An 11,700-nucleotide genomic window follows, 5' to 3' on the forward strand; every position below is an offset into this window, starting at 1 on the left:
GTATGGCCGTTCTTATGTTCTTATTAGCATATTTTCATCAAATCATATGGAGTGCAATGTCACACCTGCCCTGGAGGGGCTCCCATTGGGACAAGAGGGAGCTCAGTCTCTGGAGCCCACTCATGCCTTGGGCTCTCTACTGAGCCTGGCTAGCAGGGGGCGGTGGTGTTTGAGTGCTCAGAACTGCACCCTCCCTGCACAAAGACTGATCAGCACTCTGTCAGCAATTTGTGACTGACTTGGACTGGTTTATTTCTAAGGCAGGCAGTTGTTTAAAATGGGTTTCTGTGGCATCTTGAGAGGCAGGGTTTGTATTTGGTTCCTATGCCCTGAATGGGTTCTTGACAGCAAACAGAAACACAATGGGCTGTAGCTCTGTACAGTGTAATCCCGAGCTGCTCCAGGGCTAGCCCTGGTTGGGCCAAGTAGGATTCAGAACCCCGCTCCAAACAATCACTGGCTGTCCCCTTCCTCCCACAAACACCCCTGGTCCCAGAGCTGGATGCTTGCCTCCTCCAGACATTTGATTCCATTTGGGATCAGTCACTGGCCTGCAGGGCCAGCCTTAGGGGAAAATGGCGCCCTGGGCAAACTTGTATTTTGGCGCCCCTGTGGGTGCGGCACTCCCGTCATTGCACCGCCCCTCCTGCACCCCTAATCCCTGCACTGTGCCCCCTTTGCCTCAACCCCTGCACCTCCCCCCTGCGCCCCTAACCCCTGCACCCTCTCCTGTGCCCATGTGGAAAAACTGACCTGGATGCACAGAGTAGCTGGCATTGCTGCTCACTCCCCGCCTCGAATGAACACTGCTTCTCTGGGCGGAGGACCCCACAGCTCTAATCCTCCAGTTAGCCCCACCATGATTTGGGCTGAACTCTCCCGCTCTGGGTCCAGTGACAGAGTGTGACTCTCCATGCTGATGCTGCTGTAAGTCAGACCCTTTCAGGCCCCATACTCGGGTGACAGGAGGCTCAGAGCCAGCTGTGCAGTGGGCAGGGTGCACAGCTGGTGCTCAGGGGTGTTTGCTTGCTAAAGAGCCCCCGGGACAAAGGCAGAGACTTGGCTGGGTGTCAGATACTGTAGCGTTTCCCATTCCCATTGCAGCCAGGGAAGTGCTCCACCCACGCTGGCTTGGAAACCTGAGGCCAGTAGAGCTAGGCAAGTGCCTCTCCCTAAGGTGTCTATCCCATTGGGCAGAGGCAGGGCTGCTAACCTGACCAGCTCATGCTGAATTAGCCTCCCACAAACGGCTCCATGCTCTAGTGATGTTGGGGTGTGTGTTTGTGGAGACCAGGGAAAGGGTGTCTTGGAGTGACAGCAGAGCTACCCGCCTGGGGCAAGGAGGGAACCAAAGTGACAGCGATCCCCCAGTGAGAGGGAGTGGGAAGAAGGGGTTAAGCTCTCCCTCTCCTCCCCCCCCCCATGAAAGGATGAGTCACAGAACAGGTGTTTAGGAGATCACAGGTCACCATAGCAAGCAACACAATAGATCTAGATAAAGAGACCCCTCCCCCAGCAGACACTTGAAAGACAATGGTGTAAGCCAGGGGTTCTCAAACTTCTTTGCACCACAACCCCCTTGTGACAATAAAAATTGCTACATGACCCCAGGAGGGTAGAGCGAAGCTTGAGCCCGCCTGAGCCCTGCCACCCCAGGCAGGGAGGCCAGGGCCAAAGCCACAGCCCCACCACTCTTGGCGGGAAGGCAAAGCTGAATCCCAAGGGCTTCAGCCCCTGGCAGGGGGCCTGTAACCTGAGCCCCTGCATCAAGGCTGAAGCCCTTGGGTTTTGGTCCTGGGCAGTGGGTCTTGGGCTTCGGTCCTGGGCCCTAGCAAGGCTAATGTCAGCCCTTGGTGACCCTGTTAAAATGGGGTCACGACCCACTTTGGGGTCCCAACCCAGTTTGAGAACAGCTGGTGAAAGCTGTTAGCTTCAAGGAGTTTGTCTCTGAAGAAGATGCAAGTTTGTTTTGCCAGGCTGGAAACTAGGAGATAAACACAGTTAAAAAGAAGCTACCAGAAGCTGTCGAGGGAGACAAGCTGAGACAGAGAGAGACTCTGCGGAGGGACGCTAAAGGAATTGTACCGCCTCAGAGCCAGGGCTTGGGAAGCCTTAGGGGAAAAGCTGGATATCCAGAATGTCTGGTTTGCTGTTTTTAAGCTGTTTTCTCTGAAATGCTTGTTCGCTGGAAGGAGGCTGTTTGGTCACTGGTTTTAACTCTCATTGCCCAAGAGAGACCAGAACTGCAGGGTCTGAGCCTAAATCAGATCTGGTGAGGTGATCACAGCTAGGACCCGGGGAAGTGCCTCTCAGGGCCCATCTGTGAGCCAGAGAATCACATCATTCCTCCCCAAGCCAGGTGATGGCCCCAGGCCTGACAGGTGGGAGGGCGTGCACTCGACAAGGCCAGGAGTGTTCATAGGTGCAGTTCACCCAGGAACTGGGACAGGTAGCAACCAAATCAAAATCTGTTACCCCTAAAGAAATGTTTCCCCCTCTCATGGATATGTTTTGGTGATGTTAATGGCAGATGCTGCCCACGCTGAGCCAGAGATAAATGGTGTGACGTTATGCCCCATATTCTTTATAGAAATATACTTATGATATGAATATGCCATAACTAAGATGTTTAATGCAAAATGGGTCATGTGAGATATCATTGGAAAGGTTCTGATTTACTGAATGTGATTATCTAATTTGTATGCAGGTATCATTTCTGTATCTGAAGTTAGGAATATTGACTATGTAACAATTACAACTATGTGTGTGTACTTGGGGAACACCCACCAGAGAGTAGGCAATCAGCCTGGATGGGCCATTAGGAAGAACAATAAGACTAATCTCCTGTTTTCCTGAGAAGCTTCCTGGGTTGCTGCTTTGACACTACAGAATCATGTGATTATGACAGCTGGTACTAGACCCCTGTCTTGGGCTTCCAGTGTTTTTCCATTAAAAGAGGGGGGTGGGGGTCAGACTAGGAAACAAAAGGTTCCTGCCATATGTAAATGCTATTTAAGGCTGTGGAGTAAATTAATCGAGGCTCTTTTCCACTGCCTCCCCACCCAAGAAGGAAGACTTCTGAAAACATCTGATGAAACAAAGGATCTAAACTTGGGGTAGGGGGCTGAGTCCAGGTGAGACAGTTCAGTCTGCAAAAAAGATTTAAGCTGCAAGCAGTCCAGTTTACCTTCAAGAAATTCTGCAACTTGCTTGAAACAACATTTAGGGTAAAAAATTATTATTTGTAGCCAGTATTCCTTGTGTATTAAGATTAGTTTGCGTGTTTTGTTTTATTTGCTCAGTAATCTGCCTTGTTCTGTTGGCTATCTCCTATAAACACTTAAAATTTACCTTTTATAGTTGATAAACTTGTTCTTTGTTTATTGCAAAACTCAGTTTGTGCACTTCATAACTGTGGTGGAGGGGAAGCTGTGCATATCTTCCTCCACATTGACAGAGGAGGCGAATTTCATGAGCTTACAATTGTCAGGGTTCCCGCCCCCCTCACTCTGAATTCTGGGTTGCAGATGTGGGGACCCGCATGAAAGACCCCCTAAGCTTATATCTACCAGTTTAGGTTAAAACTTCCCCGAGGCACAAATTCCTTTCCTTGTCCTTGAAGGGTATGGCTGCCACCACCAAGTGATTTACACAAAAATTCAGGGAAGGGTCACTTGGAATCCCTATCCCCCCAAGCCCCTTCACCCCCTTTCCTGGGGAGGCTTGAGAATAATATACCAATGAATTACCTTAGCACAGACCAGACCCTTTGTCTTCAGGACACTAAAATCAATCAGGTTCTTAAAAGAAGGACTTTATTATAAAGAAAAAAGTAGAAGAATTACATCTGCAAAATCAGGATTGAAAGTAACTTTACAGGGTAATAAAAAGATTTAAAACACAGAGGATTCCCCTCTGGGCTCAGCCTCACAGTTACAAAAACAGGAATAGAACTACTTTTGTAGCATAGGAAAATTCACAAGCTAAAACAAAAGATAACCTAACGCATTTCCTTGCCCTACTTACAATTTCTATGGTGTTAGATGGATTATTCCTAGTGACAGAGGATGTGGAAAAAGCTAATGTACTCAATGCTTTTTTTGCCTCTGTCTTCACTAACAAGGTCAGCTCCCAGACTGCTGCGCTGGGCATCACAAAATGGGGAAGAGATGGCCAGCCCTCTGTGGAGAAAGAGGTGGTTAGGGACTATTTAGAAAAGCTGGACGTGCACAAGTCCATGGGGCCGGATGAGTTGCATCCGAGAGTGCTGAAGGAATTGGCGGCTGTGATTGCAGAGCCATTGGCCATTATCTTTGAAAACTCGTGGCGAACCGGGGAAGTCCCGGATGACTGGAAAAAGGCTAATGTAGTGCCAATCTTTTAAAAAGGGAAGAAGGAGGATCCTGGGAACTACAGGCCAGTCAGCCTCACCTCAGTCCCTGGAAAAATCATGGAGCAGGTCCTCAAAGAATCAATCCTGATGCATTTGCATGAGAGGAAAGTGATCAGGAACAGCCAGCATGGATTCACCAAGGGAAGGTCATGCCTGACTAATCTAATCGCCTTTTATGATGAGATTACTGGTTCTGTGGATGAAGGGAAAGCAGTGGATGTATTGTTTCTTGACTTTAGCAAAGCTTTTGACACGGTCTCCCACAGTATTCTTGTCAGCAAGTTAAGGAAGTATGGGCTGGATGAATGCACTATAAGGTGGGTAGAAAGCTGGCTAGATTGTCGGGCTCAACAGGTAGTGATCAATGGCTCCATGTCTAGTTGGCAGCCGGTATCAAGTGGAGTGCCCCAAGGGTCGGTCCTGGGGCCGGTTTTGTTCAATATCTTCATAAATGATCTGGAGGATGGTGTGGATTGCACTCTCAGCAAATTTGCGGATGATACTAAACTGGGAGGAGTGGTAGATACCCTGGAGGGGAGGGATAGGATACAGAAGGACCTAGACAAATTGGAGGATTGGGCCAAAAGAAATCTGATGAGGTTCAATAAGGATAAGTGCAGGGTCCTGCACTTAGGACGGAAGAATCCAATGCACCGCTACAGACTAGGGACCGAATGGCTAGGCAGCAGTTCTGCGGAAAAGGACCTAGGGGTGACAGTGGACGAGAAGCTGGATATGAGTCAGCAGTGTGCCCTTGTTGCCAAGAAGGCCAATGGTATTTTGGGATGTATAAGTAGGGGCATAGCGAGCAGATCGAGGGACGTGATCGTTCCCCTCTATTTGACATTGGTGAGGCCTCATCTGGAGTACTGTGTCCAGTTTTGGGCCCCACACTACAAGAAGGATGTGGATAAATTGGAGAGAGTCCAGCGAAGGGCAACAAAAATGATTAGGGGCCTGGAACACATGACTTATGAGGAGAGGCTGAGGGAGCTGGGATTGTTTAGCCTGCAGAAGAGAAGAATGAGGGGGGATTTGATAGCTGCTTTCAACTACCTGAAAGGGGGTTCCAAAGAGGATGGCTCTAGACTGTTCTCAATGGTAGCAGATGACAGAACGAGGAGTAATGGTCTCAAGTTGCAGTGGGGGAGGTTTAGGTTGGATATTAGGAAAAACTTTTTCACTAGGAGGGTGGTGAAACACTGGAATGCGTTGCCTAGGGAGGTGGTAGAATCTCCTTCCTTAGAGGTTTTTAAGGTCAGGCTTGACAAAGCCCTGGCTGGGAATTGGTCCTGCTTTGAGCAGGGGGTTGGACTAGATGACCTTCTGGGATCCCTTCCAACCCTGATATTCTATGATTCCAGGTATATTTTCAGGAGATGTTGTACCTGCTTGGCTTCTCCCTCCATCGGAGAGGGGACAACAACAAAAGAGCCCAACAAACAAATCCTCCCCCTCCTAGATTTGAAAGTATCTTCTTTCCTCATTGGTCCTTTGGGTCAGGTGCCAACTAGAATCATAGAATCATAGAATATCAGGGTTGGAAGGGACCCCAGAAGGTCATCTAGTCCAACCCCCTGCTCGAAGCAGGACCAATTTCCAGTTAAATCATCCCAGCCAGGGCTTTCTCAAGCCTGACCTTAAAAATATCTAAGGAAGGAGATTCTACCACCTCCCTAGGTAACGCATTCCAGTGTTTCACCACCCTCCTAGTGAAATAGTGTTTCCTAATATCCAACCTAAACCTCCCCCACTGCAACCTGAGACCATTACTCCTTGTCCTGTCCTCTTCTACCATTGAGAACAGTCTAGAACCATCCTCTCTGGAACCACCTCTCAGGTTGTTGAAAGCAGCTATCAAATCCCCCCTCATTCTTCTCTTCTGCAGACTAAACAATCCCAGTTCCCTCAGCCTCTCCTCATAAGTCATAACTAGGTTATTTGAACTGTTTAACCCCTTACAGGTAAGGCGATTCAGTACAGCTGCCAAGGAGGGATTTTATGCTACTCTTCCCTCTATACTTATGACAATGCTATATACATTTTTATACAGTGCAAGACCATATAATTTTGGGTTTACAAATTGAGATTACTGGTAGGCCAGTGCTACAAAGCTCTTCTGCTGCTAAGATTCTGTCCTCCACTTCTGCTTGCTCAGGTGTCGTGAGGCAGTATGACTTCCCCGAATCCTTCACAGCAGCCTCTCTTTACCATACTGTCTATTTTCCAACAGATCAGCAGGGGCATCAGGATCTTATCGTTTAACAGCTCCCGCGGCCCGATTGTGGTCCAATCAGCACCCAGCTGTGGCCCATGAGATATCTTCTGGGCCACACAGCTAGTATGTATAGTGTGTGGATATAGCCCACAACACCCAGAGAGCTGCATAGGAGGCCCACAGTGGTAAATAGGTTGAGAGCGACCGGGTTAGAGCGATCACAGGGAGCTCTGATAGGTCCCATTTGTTCATTTTGGGGAGTGATCTGGAAGAGCAGAGAGTAAAACAACATTAGCACAGTACACCGAGGGTGTTAAGTGGGGAGGGGAGTAAGAGGACAAGGATTCAATATAAAAGGAGCCAGAGAGGTTAGAAACGTGTTTAGAAAACAATGGTGGGAGACTCATGGAAAAATGCAGCATGGGGAAATGCATATGGGGAAAATAATTTGAAAGATTCACCGAGGGCACACCTTAGAAACAGCAGGTAAATGTTTGGGCAGCAAATCAGACATATGTTTGTAGGACAGTCAAAAATGCAATGGGATTTGGTTTATGCCAAGTTATTGGCGATGGAATTTACCAGCTACAATGGCAGAGGATGAGAGGAAGCATCTGCTAAAAATCAAACATTTCCAGATCACCAGGCCCAGCAACTTACCCCATGAACCTTAAAGGAACCAGGTGAGGAGCTCTCTGAAACCAGTAATGCTAATATTTAATTCATTTGCTGAAATTCGAAAGGGTTGGAGAATTGTCAACATAGTTCCAATATTTAAAAAGGGCAAAAGGGGTTAGCCAGGGGAGCCAGAGCAATTAGCCTGACACCAATTCCAGGTAAAATAATGGAATGGCTAATTCAGGACTTCATTAACAAAGAATCAGAGGCTAAAAATGTACTCCATGCAGTAAGCATGGTTTCATAGAAGTAAGGGCTTGTCAGAGAAACCTGTTGCTTTTTTGGTTTTTTTTTAAAGGATTATAGATCTGTTTGATAAAGGTAACTGTATTGATATAGTTTCCTTGGATTTCTCTAAGACATTTGACTTTGTACCAGAACACATTTTGATTAAAAAAATCTTCCATGACATGGAATTAACAGGACACCCATTAGATGGATTAAAAACTGGTTTTCAGATAGATCTCAAAATGTAGCGGTCAATGAGGAGATACATGAATAAGTGGGGTTGTTTTCAGTGGAGTCCCCCAGGGATCAGTTTTTAGTCCAATGCTAGCTACTATTGTTATCAATGATCTAGACAATGATACCAAATTTTTGCTGGTAAAGTTTGCAGATGACACAGAGATTTGGGGTCAGTAAATCATGAGGACAGGATCCTGCTAGAATGATCTGAATCACCTGATAAAGTGGTAACAAAGCAACAAAATGTGTTTTAACACAGCCAATACAAGATAATAAATGTGGGAACCAAGAAAACAGGTTATACCTAACATGATGGGAAAAGGATTGAGAACTCATCGTAGATAAATCGTCTCAGCAGGTGGTTTCAGTTCAGTGCTGCAGTAAAAAGGGCTCTTGAGCACATTGAGAAGTGTCCAGCTCTGGTGTCCCCTCTTCAAGAATTCAGAAATATTGGAGAGAGTTCAAAGGAGCCCCACAAAAATGGTCCAGGGGCTAGAAAATGAGCCTTATGATGTGACGTTTATGCACATAAGAATGGCCACACTGGGTCAGACCAAAGGTCCATCAAGCCCAGTATCCTGTCTGCCAACAGTGGCCAATGGCAGGTTCCCCAAAGGGAATGGACAGACAGGTTATCATCAAGTGATCCATGCCCTGTCACCCAATCCCAGCTTCTGGCAAACAGAGGCTAGGGACACCATTCCTGCCCATCCTGGCTAATAGCCATCGATGGACCTATCCTCCATGAATTTATCTAGCTCTCTTTTGAACTCTGTTATAGTACTGGCTTTCACAACACCCTCTGGCAAGGAGTTCCAGAGGTTGACAGTGCGTTGCATGAAAAAATACTTTCTTGTGTTTGTTTTAAACCTGCTGCCTATTAATTTCATTTGGTGGCCCCTTGCTCTTGTATTATGAGAGAGTAAATAACACTTCCTTGTTTACTTTCTCTATACCACTCACGATTTTATAGACCTCTATCATATCCCCCCTTAGTTGCCTCTTTTCCAAGATGAAAAGTCCCAGTCTTATTAATCTCTCCTCATACAGAAGCCATTCTATACCCCTAATCATTTTCGTTGCCCTTTTCTGAACCTTTTCCAATTCCAATATATCTTTTTTGAGATGGGGTGACCACATCTGAACGCAGTATTCAAGGTGTGGGCGTACCATGGATTTATTTAGAGGCATATTTTCTGTCCTATTATTGATCCCTTTCTTAATTATTCACAGCATTCTGTTTGCTTTTTTGACTTCTACTTCACATTGAGTGGATGTTTGCAGAGAACTATCCACAATGACTCCAAGAGCTCTTTCTTGAGTGGTAACAGCTAATTTAGACCCCATCATTTTATATGTACAGCTGGGATTATGTTTTCCAATCTGCATTACTTTGCATTACATTATCAACATTATCAACATTGAATTTCATCTGCCATTTTGTTGCCCAGTCACCCAGTTTTGTGAGATCCTTTTGTAGCTCTTCGCAGTCTGCCTCAGACTTAACTATCATGAGTAGTTTTGTATCATCTGCAAATTTTGCCACCTCACTGTTTACCCCTTTTTCCAGATGGTTTATGAATATGTTAACTAGGATTGGTCCCAGTACAGACCCCTGGGGGACACCACTATTTACCTCTCTTCATTCCAAAAACTGATAATTTATTCCTTCCCTTTATTTCCTATCTTTTAACCAGTTAAGAAGCTAAATCACAGTTCTCAAGTTTTAGCAACCCAAGGACCCCCATTTTGATTAAAAAATGTTCAGGAACCCCAAGCCCCCCCAGCTCAGCCCTTGGCCCGAGGCCATGTCCCTGCCCTGCCCCTTTTCCAAGGCCCTGCACCCACTCACTCCATCCTCCCTCCCTCTGTCACTTGCTCTCCCCCACCCTCACTCACTTTCACCAGGCTGTGGCAGGGGTTGGGGTGAGGGAGGGGATGAGGGTGCTGGCTGGGTGGTATTTACCTTGGGTGGCTCCCAAAAGCGACTAGCATATCTCTCTGGCAGTAGCTCCCAGGTGTGTGCTTGCGGGAGGACAGGGGGTCTCCCACGTGCTGCCCCTGCCCGCAGACACCACCCCCACAGCTCCCATTGGCCACAGTTCCCGGCCAATGGGAGCTGTGGAATCAGCACTCAGGGCAGCACAAGGAGACCCTTTGGCCCCCCAGGACGTGCCGGCCACTTCCGGGAGCAGTGCGGGGCTCAGGCAGGTAGGAATCCTGCTTTAGCCCCGGTGCGCCACCGGACTTTTAGCGAGCAGGAGGCGCTGGGAGGAAGAGGAGTTGATCAGTGGGCCCGGTGGATCCCCAGGGGTTCCCTTGGGGACCTCCAGGGGTCCTCAGACCCATTTGAGAAATGCTGAGCTAAATCTATTCAGTTTATCAAAGAGAACGTTGAGAGGTGATCATGGCATCTAGGCATGACACATGGATAGGAAATACAACCCCTTCCCCAAATCCCCACCCCACCTCTTCTCCGCCTCCTTCCCTGAGTGTGCCACATCTGCGCTCCTCCCCACTCCCTCCTGGAAAGTCCTAAGCGCCGCCAAACAGTGGAGCAGCAGGAGCCGGGGGTGAGGGGAGTTTGGCAGGCCGCTGGAAATAACTCCTCGGGCCACATGTTTGAGACTCCTGCAATAGCTAGAACCTTGAAATAAGATGCAGCTTTCTCACCATGAATGTGGTTTATTATTAGAATAGTTTATCAAGGGAGGTGGTGAACTCACAAGCACTTGACATCTAAGATGATATTAGATCTCTTTCTAAAAAGGTATGTTTCAATCCAGCTTCTGGAAGAAATTCTATAGCCTGTCGGGGTGGGTGGAGGGGGAAAAGGGGTGTCAGGCTAAGTGTTCGTGGTGGTCCCATCTGGCCTTGGAGTCTGTGAATCTAAGTCCCCCTGTTCATCTCCTTCCATGTGGAGAACAGGACTGACTCCATAATACTCGCAGTGCTGCATTAAGAACATGACTAATATCACATTTCTAGGCTTCAGCTGGTCACCTGTAGGGATCAGAAAGGAATTTGTCCCTCACTGCATACTTGGCCACATATGTTCTGGATTTTTTCCCCCACGTTCCTCTGAAGCATCAGAGATTGGCTACAGCTAGAGACAAGACCCTAGAGGGGGCAGAAGCAGTGCTCTGAGGTGGCACAGAGAATCCTTTCTAGATGCCTGGCTGGTGTGTTTTGCTCACATGCTCAGGGTCCAATTGATCACCGCATGTGGTGTTGGAAAGGAATTTTCCCCCAGGTCACAGTGGCAGGGAGCTGGATTTTTTGTTTTTTTTTGCCTTCCTTTACAACATGGAGTGTGGTTCATCTGCTGGGATGATCTAGGAATCTCTCACCTAATCCATTTCCTGTCACTGCCAGGGCCTTGGGCAGTGGTGGCCACTCAGTCTCTTCTAAAAGAATTAGGAGGACATGTGGCACCTTCGAGATTAACAAATTTATTTGAGCATAAGCTTTCGTGTGATTTATTTATGATCAAATAAATTTGTTAGTCTAGCATTGTCATAACCATACAGCTAAGGGTAGCCTAGAATTCCTCCTTACTTGCAAGGGGTTAAGAAGCTCAGATAATGTGGTTGGCACCTGACCAAAAGGACCAAAGGGGAAAGAAGATACTTTCAAATCTTGGGGGGGGGGGGGGGGGGGAAGGCTTTGTTTTGTGTGTTCTCTTGGGAAGCAAAGAAGCACCAGGTCAGAAAACTCCTTCTATAAACCATCCTAAAAGTCTCTCATATTACAGAAATTGTAAGTAAAAGCCAGGCAAGGCGTGTTAGATTATCTTTTGTTCTGCTTGTGAATTTTTCCTTTGCTGGAGGGAGGTTTATTCCTGTTTTTTGTAACTTTGAAACTAAGCCTAGAGGAAGTTCTGCTGTGTTTTTGAATCTTTTGTTACCCTGTAAAGTTATTTTCCATCCTGATTTTACAGAGGTAA

Source organism: Lepidochelys olivacea (assembly GCF_965140295.1).
Source record: "Lepidochelys olivacea isolate rLepOli2 genome assembly, chromosome: 27".
Taxonomy (NCBI): Eukaryota; Metazoa; Chordata; order Testudines; family Cheloniidae; genus Lepidochelys; species Lepidochelys olivacea.